A 14,570-nucleotide genomic window follows, 5' to 3' on the forward strand; every position below is an offset into this window, starting at 1 on the left:
AGACACTCTTTATGTTCTCTTCATCCGGAATTATTTGTCATATTGGTTCAATATCTTGTGATCAAGGTTCTAACATGATACAATTGGAATACCGAATACGCCTTGTAGTTGCCTCTTTCCCATCTTAACTTACGCTACTTTTAGTGGATGTATGTTTGGATGCATAGTTGAGTTGACAATTTCTTACACGGTAACATGAAATAACATGAATATGACAAGGTTATGGGAAAAAACATGAACTTGACATGACACAAACAAGAATTAATTAGAGATTAAATTATTTAGATTATACAGTTATCTCAGTTTTCATAATGTTTGATATATTTGGCGAGCAGCAAGAAATGGACACAAAATCAAAGGCCACCCCCACTTGTATATATGCTTTTCCAACACTAAATATAATCATAAAATACCTTGCGATGTTTTGTGAAAGGAATGGTGTCCTTCGAACAAGTGTATTATTCTGATAGCGGGTTCAGAATTATTAAAAAGCTAATATATTCAGTAAGGTCAAGTGATCGGAATGCCTTGGTGGAGGCCGCTTTCGATCAGTAATATTAATATTACAGCTTAATCTTGACTGAACCCTTCAGGTCACACCCAAGAAAAATATACGAACCGACTCGACGAATTAATTCGGAAGAAATTAATTCGTCGCCCGTGTGTTAAATATTTAGACGTCGGTAATTCGAGCTTGGAGCGTCGAAACCGATCGTCGGAAGTCGAGTAAAAAATAATAAAAAGACGAGACGCGCAAAATAATAATAAATCGACCATATTCCCAAAATACCCCTAGCATCAGAGTGCCCCGAGCATCCGAATGCTAGGGGCAAAAATGTCTAAGCATAGGTGGCTAGCAAGCGCACCAAGCCGAGCCTAGCATGGCTGGCTAGGTGCGTGCTAGCAGCCACACACAGCAACAGCTAGCAGCCGCTTGCACGTGGTGCGTGCAGCAGCTAGCTGCCGCAAGCTAGGCGTGCTAGCAGCGCACGCACTAGCAACCACGCACAGCAGAAAGCCCGCACCAAGTGCGTGGCTTGCGCGCACAGCAGCAGCCCGCATCTTGGTGCGGGGCTGGCTCGGGCTGGGCTCGTGGCTGGGCCATAGGGCCGGTCACTATGGGGAAGCTTGAGGAATATGGGAGCAAGTGGGTAAGGACATGTGACACAAGGAGAGTATTGAGTGGGGAGCAAGTATGGTCCCCTACTCTCCATGTGTCCTCACCAACCCATTTCACATGGTAATGCCACTTGTAGATTTATTATTAGTTTGCAATTTTAATTTAATTTAGGTTTAAATTAATTTGTGAAATTTCATGATCCCACATTGATGGGATAAAAATTCCCACTCATACTTTCCTCTATAAATACCAACCTTAGGATTTGGAGTAAAATGCTTGAGTGGGAGTTAGAAAGAGCATTCCATATTTTGGGAAAAACTCTTAAACTCCATTAACACTTGGGTTTTGGTCGGACCTTGCTAACTCCAAGGTAGCGAACCTAAAAAGTCGTGTTCGTCCTTTGTGGGTGGATACCGTTGTAAGCACGGCATTTGCGGTACTCAAGGCTTTCAAGTAAGAGCCCGTTTTGAGAGGGCGAAGCTCGCTTCAAGGGTATGATTCGTTCTTCCTTTTCTTGTGTTTATTTATTTATGTTTTATGGTTTTATTAATTATGAGTGGTTCCTTGGGTCGTGGTTGTTTCCGCGGTGAGTCGGACTCACCAAACCCCAACAACGGTGTCGGAGCCCCGCTCGTTTATTTTTATAATCATGTTTTTCAAGGTTTATCTTGGCTTATTTTTCTGGTTTAAGTTGCTAATTAGATTATTAGCTCGGTTTTATTTATTTTAATCCCGTTTATAATGTCGAATTTGGCCCGGAACCCAGATTTTCGCCCAAAAATAGTGAATTTTGGGTGGAAAAGGTGTTCTGGAAAGATTTTTATTCCAAAGGGACTGAGATTTAAGCCAAATTCTGACCAAAAATGCCTTTTTCGAGGGATTTTTCGTTTTTGACGAAAAATTTTAAGTCTTTTCTAACCTTGAAATTAATGGCATAACTTGTTGATTATGTGGTTGATTATTTGCATTATTTTCTGCAATTTTAAGTCCCTTTAAAGCACACTTACTTGGTAGTATTTGATTCTTAAAGGTTGATTTATTTTCACATAATTGCAAACTAATTGCTTTTTAGTGTGAAATTTTTTGTTTTGAGGCTTCCTAAGTGTTAAAGATTCAATCTTTATTTGTGATAAGTGATTGAAACTTTAAAAACCACTAAATTCCATGTTATTTTGTGTTAAACTTTGTTGTTTTAATCATTTAGAGTTGATTGGAAACATAAAGTTTCAATTTTTGTGATAGAAATTTGGTTATCTTCATGTTGGAAGATATAATTTTCAAGGTTTCACAAAATTTAGATGTTGGAATTTTCATTTGAACATTAAAGTTCATATTTTTCCAACTTCCCCTTACTTTGTCAAATTCTCAAGTTTAATTTAAATTGATTAAATTAAAAGTGAGAAATTGTCTCAACTTTGTTATTGCACCAAGCTAAACCAATTTAATTAAGAATGGTTCTTGGAATTATTTTGGTTATTTGCACTTTGAAATTTTATTAAGGTAGACTTGTTTAAAATTTTTATTTTTTGCTCATTAAGTTAGTTCTAAAATTAATTTAGAATTAATTAATTATGTCTCGCGAAATGGGATCAAAACCCGAGGCCATGGCACGCAAAACGAGGCAAAGAACCACCCTTGGCTAGCCGGGCTGCATAGAAGTCCGCATGTGGCTGCCAAGGTGGCTGCCCCGCCTTGCATGGGGCCACACGCGCGGCAGCAGCACACGACCACAACAGCCACGCACCAGCAGCCATGGTTGTGCGTGCGCGTGCGTGCGGCAGTGGCAGCAGCCCATGGCTGCTTGCCGCGGGCCGTGTGTGCATATGCTTGGTGCGGTGAGGTGAATAGTCGTAGTATGCTTGGTTTGCATGAGCCGCGATTATTCGAGTTTCCTTGGCAAAACGCTTAAAGCGAAAGCCACTTGAAATGCGGTTGGCTTAATATTGCTTATGTTGCCGTTTTATTTATTTTAATTAATTTTGTTTATTTTAATTAAAATTTTGGGAGGCTAGGCCTCGGTTTTGAGCGGCATTGGCAAAATTTTATTTTGACAAGTTTGGGTGCTACCGACTTAATTAATTGGATTAATTAAGGGAAATGCGAAATTTAGTGGGAGCTCAAATTAATTAATGACGTCAAATTACATAATCGGTTAAACAACTTTGACTAGTTTTAATTAGGCGTGTTAATCGGATTAACCACTTAGATTAGTTACTAGTGCGCGCGTTGTTTAAATGCATTTTACTTGTTTGATATTGTAAATTGCATGGGCCATTCACAAATAGTGAATGGATGAATGGAATATATATTCTCTCTCACAGGTTTTATGAAATGGCATCTAGTGGGACCCGATTAGGATAGAAAATACGGACTACGTGCCGTTGTGTATTTTTGTAAATCTAAATACGGTCTACGCACTGTTAAGCATTTTTGTACCTTAATATTTAGATTATTCCTAGTCATAGACACTAGTATTTGCATAGTTTGGTTAAGTCTTGAAGACGGCGTATCTTGGAAGACAAAGCCTTGAATTTCAAATGAAGACCTTTTGAAGATTTGAAGAATTCAAGGGGTCATGCTAGTTGCCAATATGCATCTATAATTTCGCTTTATATTTTATGCTTATATATACATGTAAATTATTCGTTAGATGCATGTTTAGGTTTTCTTTATGTTGCGATGATTAGTTAAGTTAACTTAAATCAACCAACATAGAAATCCTAGGTCCCTAATAATATTGAGTCAAACTTGCCTTTCCAAAACAACACTTACCAACCGAACGAGGGTGATGGTAAGCTACGCCAAAGAGAGGTTCCATCACTTCTCCAAGGCTCATAAGGCACCGGGTGTGCACATTGGTTTTGGTTTAACTCATCGGTATGAGTAAGGAGTCCTCACATACCGTGGCAAAAGAGATACATCGTCAAAGATGCATTAGATGCGACGATTATCTAACCAAGAGTGGCTTAGAGCCATTAGAAAGGCAATGCTTACCCTAGAAGATTGAGTGTTAAGACAAGCCAAAGCATGCTTAACCACTCTTTGTTTCTTCGGATCTTGGAATCGCCTTATTTTCACAAAATAGGGACAATTTTACGTGTAAATAAGACGTTAAATAAGTATTGAAAATTTGCATGAATAAAATTCAATCTTATTTAAGTAATTTTGAGTGGTTTTTCATTAAAATTCTTTCAATTGTAGAATCATGTCTTCAACCTCAAACAACCAGTTTTATTACGCTCAATTCTCGACAAGGAGAAGCTGAGTGGTACAAATTTCCTTGATTGTCAAAGGAATTTGCGCATCGTTCTTATGCAAGAACAGAAAGAGTATGTCCTTGATGAGGAAATGCCCGAGGCTCCCAATGAGGAGGTAACTCAAGCAGCCCTTAACCGATGGAAAGTAGCCGATCGGGATGTCAAGTGCGTAATGCTAGCCACTATGTCTCCTGAACTTCAGAAAACCTTCTTCGAGAAGGAATCGACCTATGAGATTAATTATGAGTTACATAATATATTTCAAGAACAGGCTCGAACTGAAAGGTTTGAAACCCACAGGCAGATCCTTGAGACTAAGCTCAAGAAAGGAGAGCCAGTCAACCCACATGTGCTCAAAATGATCGGATTATTTGAGAACATGGGAAGGCTTGATGCGGGGTATTCAACTGAAATGGCTATTGATATCATTCTCCATTCCCTTCACAAAGGCTATGACCAGTTCAAGATGAACTACAACATGCATAGCATGGAGAAAACCCTCACCGAGCTTCATGGGATGTTGAAGCAAGCTGAGAAGACGCTCAAGGATGAGGGAAGGCATGATATGCTAATGATTAAGAAGGGCAAGCCATTCAAAAGGGTGGGAAAAAAGAAGAAGGGCTTCAAGGGGAAAGGAAAGAAGAACTTTCCGCCTAAGCCGAAAGCTACCAAAGACAACAAGGAGAAAAAGGTAGCATCTTCTAAGTCTGATTCCAAATGCTTCTATTGTAAGAAGAAGGGACATTGGAAGAGAGACTGCCTCAAATTTAAGGAAGATAAGAAGAACGGAACCGTTGCTTCTACATCAGGTATTTACGTTATAGACTTTAACTTCACTAGCTCGGCTTCATGGGTATTAGACACCGGATGTGGCTCACACCTTTGTTCCGATTCACAGGCACAAAGGAAAACTAGGAGGCTAGCGAAGGGAGAGATCGAGATCCGGGTAGGAAATAAAGCAAGGATTGGTGCTATATCCGTAGGATCTCTTAGTTTGTCTTTGCCCACGGGGCTAGTTTTGGAACTTGACAATGTTTATTGTGTTCCCAACATTACCAAAAACATCATTTCAATTTCGACGTTGGACGCCAAAGGTTTTGAATTTCGAGTTAAGGACCAATCATGTTCATTTTATCTCGATAATGTTTTATATGGTACGGCACATTCAGAAAATGGTTTTTATGTGTTATCTCTAGACAATGAAATTTATAACGTTAATAATCCTTCAAAGAAAGCTAATACTACACCGTCTAGTCAAACTTACTTGTGGCATTATCGTCTTGGCCACATTAACATCAAACACATCAAGAAACTTCTTCAAGAAGGCATTCTTGAATCATTTGATTTAGAATCCTTTGAGAATTGCGAAGGATGTTTATTAGGCAAGATGATAAAGCAACCATTCTCCAAGTTGGGAGAAAGGGCCGGTGACTTGTTGGGACTAATACACACCGATGTATGTGGGCCAATGAGTACACCCGCAAGGAGTGGTTATCGGTATTTCATAACCTTCACGGACGACTATAGTAGATATGGTTATGTCTATCTAATGTCGCACAAATCTGAATCGTTTGATAAATTCAAGGAATTTCATAACGAAGTTGAAAACCAACTCGGCAAGAAAATCAAAGCGCTTCGATCGGATCGAGGTGGCAAATATTTGAGCCAAGAATTCCATGACCATCTGAAAGAACATGGAATACTTTCAGAGTTGACACCTCCGGGAACTCCTCAATGGAATGGAGTATCTGAAAGGAGGAATCGAACCCTGTTAGACATGGTTCGATCGACTGTGGGTCTTAGTGAACTTCCAATCTCTTTCTGGGGACATGCACTTTTAACTGCGGCACTTACACTGAATCGTGCTCCGTCAAAGATAGTGGAAAAGACTCCATATGAATTATGGACAAATAAACCTCCAAGGTTGTCTTTTCTCAAGATTTGGGGATGCGAAGCATATGTCAAGAAACTCATTTCTGACAAACTTCATCCGAAATCTGACAAGGTTTACTTTGTGGGTTATCCAAAAGAAACCAAAGGGTATTACTTCTACAACAAATTCGAGAACAAAGTGTTTGTTGCTCATGATGGTGTCTTTTTGGAGAAGGAGCATCTCTCCAAAATGACAAGTGGGAGGAAAATCGAACTCGACGAAGTTCGAGAGGACGAGCAACAAGGACAAGTTGACAATCAAAGTGCTCACGAAGCATCTGTTGACATTGGTCAAAGTCAAAATATGCAAAGTCAAACCGACAATGCAAATGCTCAGTCCATTACCCTACGTAGGTCAACTCGGCCAAGATCTCAACCTGACAGATATCTCGGTGTTGTATTAACCGAAGATCAGGACATCCTAGTAGTGGATAGAGATGAGCCGACAACCTACAAGCAAGCTATGACGAGCCCCAACTCTGCAAAATGGCAAGAGGCCATGAAATCCGAAATGGACTCCATGTTTGAAAATCAAGTATGGGACTTGGTTGATTTACCCGTAGGTTACGCATCTATCGGATGTAAATGGATTTTCAAGATGAAAACCGACAAAGATGGAAATGTATTCATTTACAAAGCAAGGCTAGTAGCAAAAGGTTACATGCAAATTCACGGCGTTGATTATGATGAAACCTTTTCTCCAGTAGCTATGCTTAAGTCCGTTCGAATTCTTCTAGCGATTGCTGCATATTACAATTATGAAATATGGCAGATGGACGTCAAAACCGCCTTCCTCAATGGAATTTTGGAAGAAACTGTGTACATGACACAACCTGAAGGTTTTGTCGACCAGAACAATCCTAAGAAGATATGCAATCTTAAGAAGTCCATTTATGGATTAAAGCAAGCAAGCAGAAGTTGGAATCTGCGATTTGATGAAGCCATCAGTAAGTTTGGTTTTATCAAGAATCCAGATGAGTCTTGTGTTTACAAGAAGGTCAGTGGGAGTGACATCGCCTTCCTAGTCTTATATGTCGATGACATTTTGCTCATTGGAAATAACATTCCGTTGTTAGAGTCTGTAAAGGCTTGGCTCGGGAAATGTTTTTCAATGAAAGACTTGGGAGAGGCTGAGTACATACTAGGCATCAAGATCTATAGGGATAGATCAAAGAGGATGATAGGAATGAGTCAAAGTACTTACATCGATAAGGTACTAGCTCGATTCCAAATGGAAGGAGCCAAGAGAGGGCACCTACCCTTGTCACATGGCATAACCTTAAGCAAGAAGCAGTGTCCAAAGACACCTGATGAGCGAGAAAGGATGAGTCGTATTCCATATGCGTCGCTTATTGGATCGATCATGTATGCCATGATATGTACTAGGCCGGATGTATCGTATGCCTTGAGTGCTACGAGCCGATACCAATCAGACCTAGGAGAGGCGCATTGGACTGCGGCCAAGAATATTCTGAAGTACCTGAAAAGGAACAAGGATAAATTCCTGGTCTATGGCGGTAAAGATGAATTGGTTGTTGAGGGATATACCGACGCAAGCTTCCAGAAAGACAAAGACGACTCCAAGTCACAATCCGGATACATATTCTATCTCAATGGAGGAGTGTTTAGTTGGAAGAGTGCAAAGCAAAGCACAACCGCTGATTCTACAACTGAAGCCGAGTACTTGGCAGCGTCTGAGGCAGCCAAGGAGGCAGTTTGGATTCGCAAGTTCATTGATGAACTTGGTGTTGTACCCTCCATCAAGGGTCCAATAGACCTCCATTGTGACAACAATGGAGCTATTGCTCAGGCTAGAGAGCCACAAGAACATCAGAAGGTCAAACATGTCAAGAGGAGATTTCACATGATTCGAGAATGGAAGACAGAGGGTGAAATCAGAATTTGCAAAGTGGGAACGGATGACAATGTAGCTGATCCACTTACTAAACCCTTGTCTCAAGTGAAGCACAACAAACACATTGAGGCAATGGGAATCAAGCATGTCGCGAACTGGCTTTGTTTTCCATATTATAGTGTTTTAATTAAATTTTGGACAATGTTAATGTAAAGCACTATGATGAACCATTCAGTTTTTGGAATAATTAAATTTTTTCATGCAATTTAATTCACCCCGTCTCTATTTAATTGTGGTTTAGAATTAAATCATGAGTCCATTCGATTTTAATAAATATTCAAAATAGGGTATCATGTCAATGGCTTGGATAAAGAAACACCTATTAAGTGAACATTGAATATTTTAATCGAAAATTATCCCTAATCAAGGTCATATTTTTTGTGGACGATTAATGACCATTAGAGATTAGTGTGTAGTATGATTTATAGCACCGTTTCTTGTGCTATGAGGATATAAATCATTTGCACAGGTATTGGTTTAGAACCATACTGGATCGACCTATGAGAATACTTTAAGAGATTTAAAATCATCATAAGTATTTTTCTCATTATTACTATCGGAACTCTTTTCCTTGACCATGAGTAGTGGGAGGTCTCTTGTTTGAGTACTAGTCCGCTTTGGTATCCGCCAAACGTCTGCCGTAATAGGGGATTATAACGACATATATCGGGCGGCTAGGTCCTCTTAGTAAGAGAAGCTACATTACAAGACTGGAAATGTCCCCCTACTAACAATAGGGAACATGTCTTGTTGTTTACAAGGCCTCTCGAAGAGCGAGACTGTGAAAATGCATGGCCGTGCTCAGATGGATTTTAGAAATCATCTGCTTATTGACAGTCAAACTCGGAATTTGAGAAACACTTCTGGACGTAACAGAGATGACGAGCAATCTTATTCTGTAGTTCATGAAGAGACATGAAGAGACATAGGAAAGGGGCTATACACTAAATGCACACTTGTTCGGATGGACAAGTGGGAGATTGAAAGGAATGGTGTCCTTCGAACAAGTGTATTATTCTGATAGCGGGTTCAGAATTATTAAAAAACTAATATATTCAGTAAGGTGAAGTGATCGGAATGCCTGGGTGGAGGCCGCTTCCGATCAGTAATATCAATATTACAACTTAATCTTGACTGAACCCTTCGGGTCACACCCAAGCAAAATATACGAACCGACTCGACGAATTAATTCGGAAGAAATTAATTCGTCGCCCGAGTGTTAAATATTTAGACGTCGGTAATTCGAGCTTGGAGCGTCGAAACCGATCGTCGGAAGTCGAGTCAAAAATAATAAAAAGACGAGACGCGCAAAATAATAATAAATCGACCATATTCCCAAAATACCCCTAGCATCGGAGTGCCCCGAGCATCCGAATGCTAGGGGAAAAAATGTCCAAGCATAGGTGGCTAGCAAGCGCACCAAGTCGAGCCTAGCATGGCTGGCTAGGTGCGTGCTAGTGCACCGTGCTAGCAGCCACGCACAGCAGCAACTAGCAGCCGCGTGCACGTGGTGCGTGCAGCAGCTAGCTGCCGCAAGCTAGGCGTGCTAGCAGCGTACGCACTAGCAGCCACGCACAGCAGCAAGCCCACACCAAGTGCGTGGCTTGCGCGCACATCAGCAGCTCGCATCTTGGTGCGGGGCTGAGCTCGGGCTGGGCTCGTGGCTAGGGCCATAGGGCCGGTCACTATGGGGAAGCTTGAGGAATATGGGAGCAAGTGGGTAAGGACATGTGGCATAAGGAGAGTATTGAGTGGGGAGCAAGTATGGTCCCCTACTCTCGATGTGGTCCTCACCAACCCATTTCACATGGTAATGCCACTTGTAGATTTATTATTAGTTTGCAATTTTAATTTAATTTAGCTTTAAATTAATTTGTGGAATTTCATGATCCCACATTGATGGGATAGAAATTCCCACTCATACTTTCCTCTATAAATACCAACCTTGGGATTTGGAGTAAAGTGTTTGAGTGGGAGTTAGAAAGAGCATTCCACATTTTGGGAAAAACTCTTAAACTTCATTAACACTTGGGTTTTGGTCGGACCTTGCTAACTCCAAGGTAGCGGACCTAAAAAGTCGTGTTCGTCCTTTGTGGGTGGATACCGTTGTAGGCACGACATTTGCGGTACTCAAGGCTTTCAAGTAAGAGCCTGTTTTGAGAGGGCGAAGCTCTCTTCAAGGGTATGATTCATTCTTCCTTTTCTTGTGTTATTTATTTATGCTTTATGGTTTTATTAATTACGAGTAGTTTTTTGGGTTGGGGTTGTTTCCACGGTGAGTCGGACTCACCAAACCCCAACATTTTGAACATGTGAAACTATTCTCAACATCTTAAAACAACATACGTGACTAATTCTGGACTAGAAAGTGCACTACAGAAGTATTATAACTTGATTGTGTTCTTAAATCATGATGTGCAACATAATTGAAGTAGCATTCACAATATGAGTTAGAACTTGGAAGTAGTACATACTAATTAGCTTCATATCATAAGACTCTTTCTTTGACCTTCAGTTCATTTTGACCATTTAGTTTGGGCGACAATATTGATGAATTTTGTGGGTATGCATATTAAGCTGCTTGGGTAGTTGGGTCTTGAGAATTGCTGCATAAGTAGGTCCCTCTGAAGAGCCTCATGGGCCTAGGATGGGCGGGTCTCCATTAACTGCTTATTTCTTAGAGTTTATTTCTTCAATTATTGGCCAATTGACTAGATTGGTTAAAAAATAAAAAAAAGACCTATAACGATAAATTGGTAAAAAAATTCACTGTACTGACTAATAAAATAAGTTAAATCAATAGACAATTTGATAGTAAAGATAATTTCATTCAGCGGTTGGTTGAAATTATTTTTATCAAATTATTAATCACAAATTCTTATATGTGGCTAGCCACTTCCATAATCACATATAAGGCAATTAATTAAATAATAGGAGGTTACAGTGATGAGCAAATGGTGTTATCTTAAATCTTAATACTTAAATGAAAAATTGGGTTATCTTGAAATGTGGATGCAACACAGGGCCACCCATACTTGGTGCGAATTAATTCCACTTTAAAAGAGGGGCGGATGAGATTCGAACGCGTGACCTTTGTGTCATGCTGGCTCCAATATCATTTTAATTTTTAAACCTAGGATGAGAATATTCTATAGATATTCTCTATCAATATACACTCAGGTGTACGATGCATTTAAAGTATTCTTTGCTTATTTTGATGATTAAATTAAAGAATAACTATTGCTCATTAAACATTAAACGAGGGAGCAAAAAATAACCTTATGATGCATTTTACACCCAAGTGTACATAAAATTTCAATGCAATTTCATTAATTGTAGTATCACTAGTGTGTGTTAATACTAATGTATGCTAGCTGTGTTAAAATAGGGTTCCTAAGCCAGCAACCTGATGATTTGATCTCTTTAAGAGAACAGTAACAAATATGCATAATCCTACTGATTAGTATCTTTCCTTTAGGTAACAGAATAATTTGTTATCAATACGAACTACTCATCTAATCATAGCTTAGTTTGGAAATGTTTGACCAACAATGTGATGATTGCGTAGAAGCAAACAGAGGTAATTAAGCATAATATAGGTCCCTAAACTTTTGGAGTAGTTGCGAATTAGTTGACACGTTTTGGCTTTTGATATTATTTACAAACTCTTATTTGTGTAGCTTTTGTGATTTAATTAATAAAAAGTATTTATCTTTGGAAAAAATAATTTGAAACATAAAAAGTACATAATGTTTGTCTTCATATACTACTACAAGGTCTACAACATATATGTTTTTAGATATTTTTATTTTACAAATACAATGTAATTTAGTAATTCTTTGCAACTATTCCATGCGCATGTTACATAATTGCAGTTATTTATAACAACATAAAATTTAATACTTCATGTGAAAATATTTCTTAATCAACTAATAATATGTGAATTGAACCGTGTAATTCAAATACTACCTTCATTAATTTTAGGTTGCAATAATGGGGTACGTGGCATTATTTGTGAGACATAAAAAATTTATTTGTTGCAACTAAAAATTAACGGAAGTAGCAGAAAGGGTGTCGACCCTTGTGCAACAACGACCCTGTGTTGAGTTTCAATACAAACTCTACGGCGAGTTCAATGCAAAGGTTTGGGCAATAAGCCAATGATATCTTCCGTCGTCGCTTGATCTATGTAGCATCTAGCATGCATTTAGCTGCACGCTTGGTTCGGAACCCTGGTTTAGAGGGTACATACATCGTTTAATCCTAACAAGTTACTCAATTATATAATTCAATATACAAGAGAAAATCAAAGTCATAATCATCAATTAATTATCTTAATATATATCTCCATCGTATTCATCAATTCAACTTTCATGGTGCATACAAGTTCTAACCAACTAGTAGTTGATCGATATGGTTTGATTCCCTATAACCATATCTTATCTAATCTCATAAATATTAACACTAGCCAATTAAATCCCTATTAATTATCTTTAATTAATTTAATTTTGTGGACATCAATGTATGTATTATGTAATTTAATAATTTATGAACATATGCTATCTATCTACATCAATCCAATATTTGCTAAGAGAATGCCATTACGAAAAGCAACTACATCAATAGAAAGAACCACGAAGCCTCAATTTTTAGTTTGTTACAAGTATAATAATTAAAATTGTACTTTTGTTGTAATTTTTACTATAAGCAATGTATGGTGATAGTTGGTAAATAAAAGTTGTAGAATCCAAGAAATAATAATAATACTTTTATGTGAAGGAGAATATACTACTATGTGATTGTAGATCTCAAGATACTTGTATAGGAATTGTGCCATGATAATATGGATCGATCGAAAAAAAAAAAAAAAAAGAGAGAGATCAATTAGAGTTTACTGTCTTTTTTCTTTTTTGTCAAGCAAAGCTTAATAGAGTTGGTGGAGAACTCATCTTGTAACTTTGAGGTCACGAGTTTAAGTCCCATTAAGAACAAAATGCTTGGAAGTAGGGGGATTCCTTACCTTCCCCTCTACTCTCAAGTGTTGATTTGCGGACCTAGGCTAGCTAAACTTGTGAGAAGTATCAATTCATTAGGGTCCTTCGATACCAGTTTAATAGGGTCCTTCATCTTACCCAAAAAATATGTGTTGATGGATCACTGTCTTGAAAACAAAATTCCTTTGTAACCACTACTTATGTATATGGCTTTTGGTGATCTGACAAATATCACCTCGAAGGTCAATACAACATCCTTCAAATTCATGCACCAGAATCTTACTCGAAGGGTTTTAAATTTGCTTATGTGTTTAGGCTAGGTCTTGATAGGAGTGGAGGCTAAATATAGAAGATAAGCCAACAAAATAAACAAATTAAAAATCATGTTTCAACGTCAAAAGACCATCAAGTGTCTACTAGGGTGCAGCTCGATTGACCTAATTGGCCACAAACTCGTAGTCGCCATATTAAGCGAACATAGGTAGATAAATTCTCTTTATATTCTCCGGACAAACACCTTTGTCTTATCTCATAGGGCGAACAAGGAACAATCCAATTGCATTACTAATTCATACAACACTCATCGATAAAAGGTGTACCCAACATGTAATTCTTATAATTATGCTGTAGCACAACCAATTAAGTTATAACCAATTTCAATGGATATTATCATTTGAGAGAATTAATTTATTATTAAGATATACGAGAGTTACATTTCCTTTAGGTTACTACGGGTTCGTTTGGCATCGTTGTGGTTTTCTGTTTTTTGATTTTCAAACTCATATGATATATGTCATATAATAAAACAAAAATTAGACAAACCCATTAAAATCATGATAATATTGAAAAATGACAAAGAAAAGTGAAAACACCTTTTTCTTGTTTCATGTTTTTGGTTTTTTGTTAAAAAAAAAAAAAAAAAAAAACAAAAAACAATGCCAAACAAGCCCTATATTTTTTATTTTGTCTTGAATAGTCCTTTAGGTTACTACATTTGAGCCCTATGAAATTGTATACGGTATACCTATAGAGTACTCCTCGCGAATCTTACAGATACGTACTCCGTAGTTTTTCTCTAGCTTTTTGAGTAATTAATTCTAAAACAATTCAATAAACAAAAGCATTATAATCCTTTATGAGTGATCATTCCATCATTAACAATGTACTTAATCAAATACTCAAGCCAGAGAGTTGTTTCTTAAAGCAAACTTTTTTTTCCCCTTTTCTTTTTCTAATAGACCGAGTACGTACATAATTAAACTTCTCTTAATCATAACAAACCATCTTCCAAAAAAAAAAAAAAGGAATTAAAAAAAAAAGCAGCAATGTATGAAATTTGAAATCCATATTTA

This window comes from Chenopodium quinoa, unplaced genomic scaffold (assembly GCF_001683475.1).
Source record: "Chenopodium quinoa cultivar QQ74 unplaced genomic scaffold, ASM168347v1, whole genome shotgun sequence".
NCBI classification, from domain to species: Eukaryota; Viridiplantae; Streptophyta; class Magnoliopsida; order Caryophyllales; family Amaranthaceae; genus Chenopodium; species Chenopodium quinoa.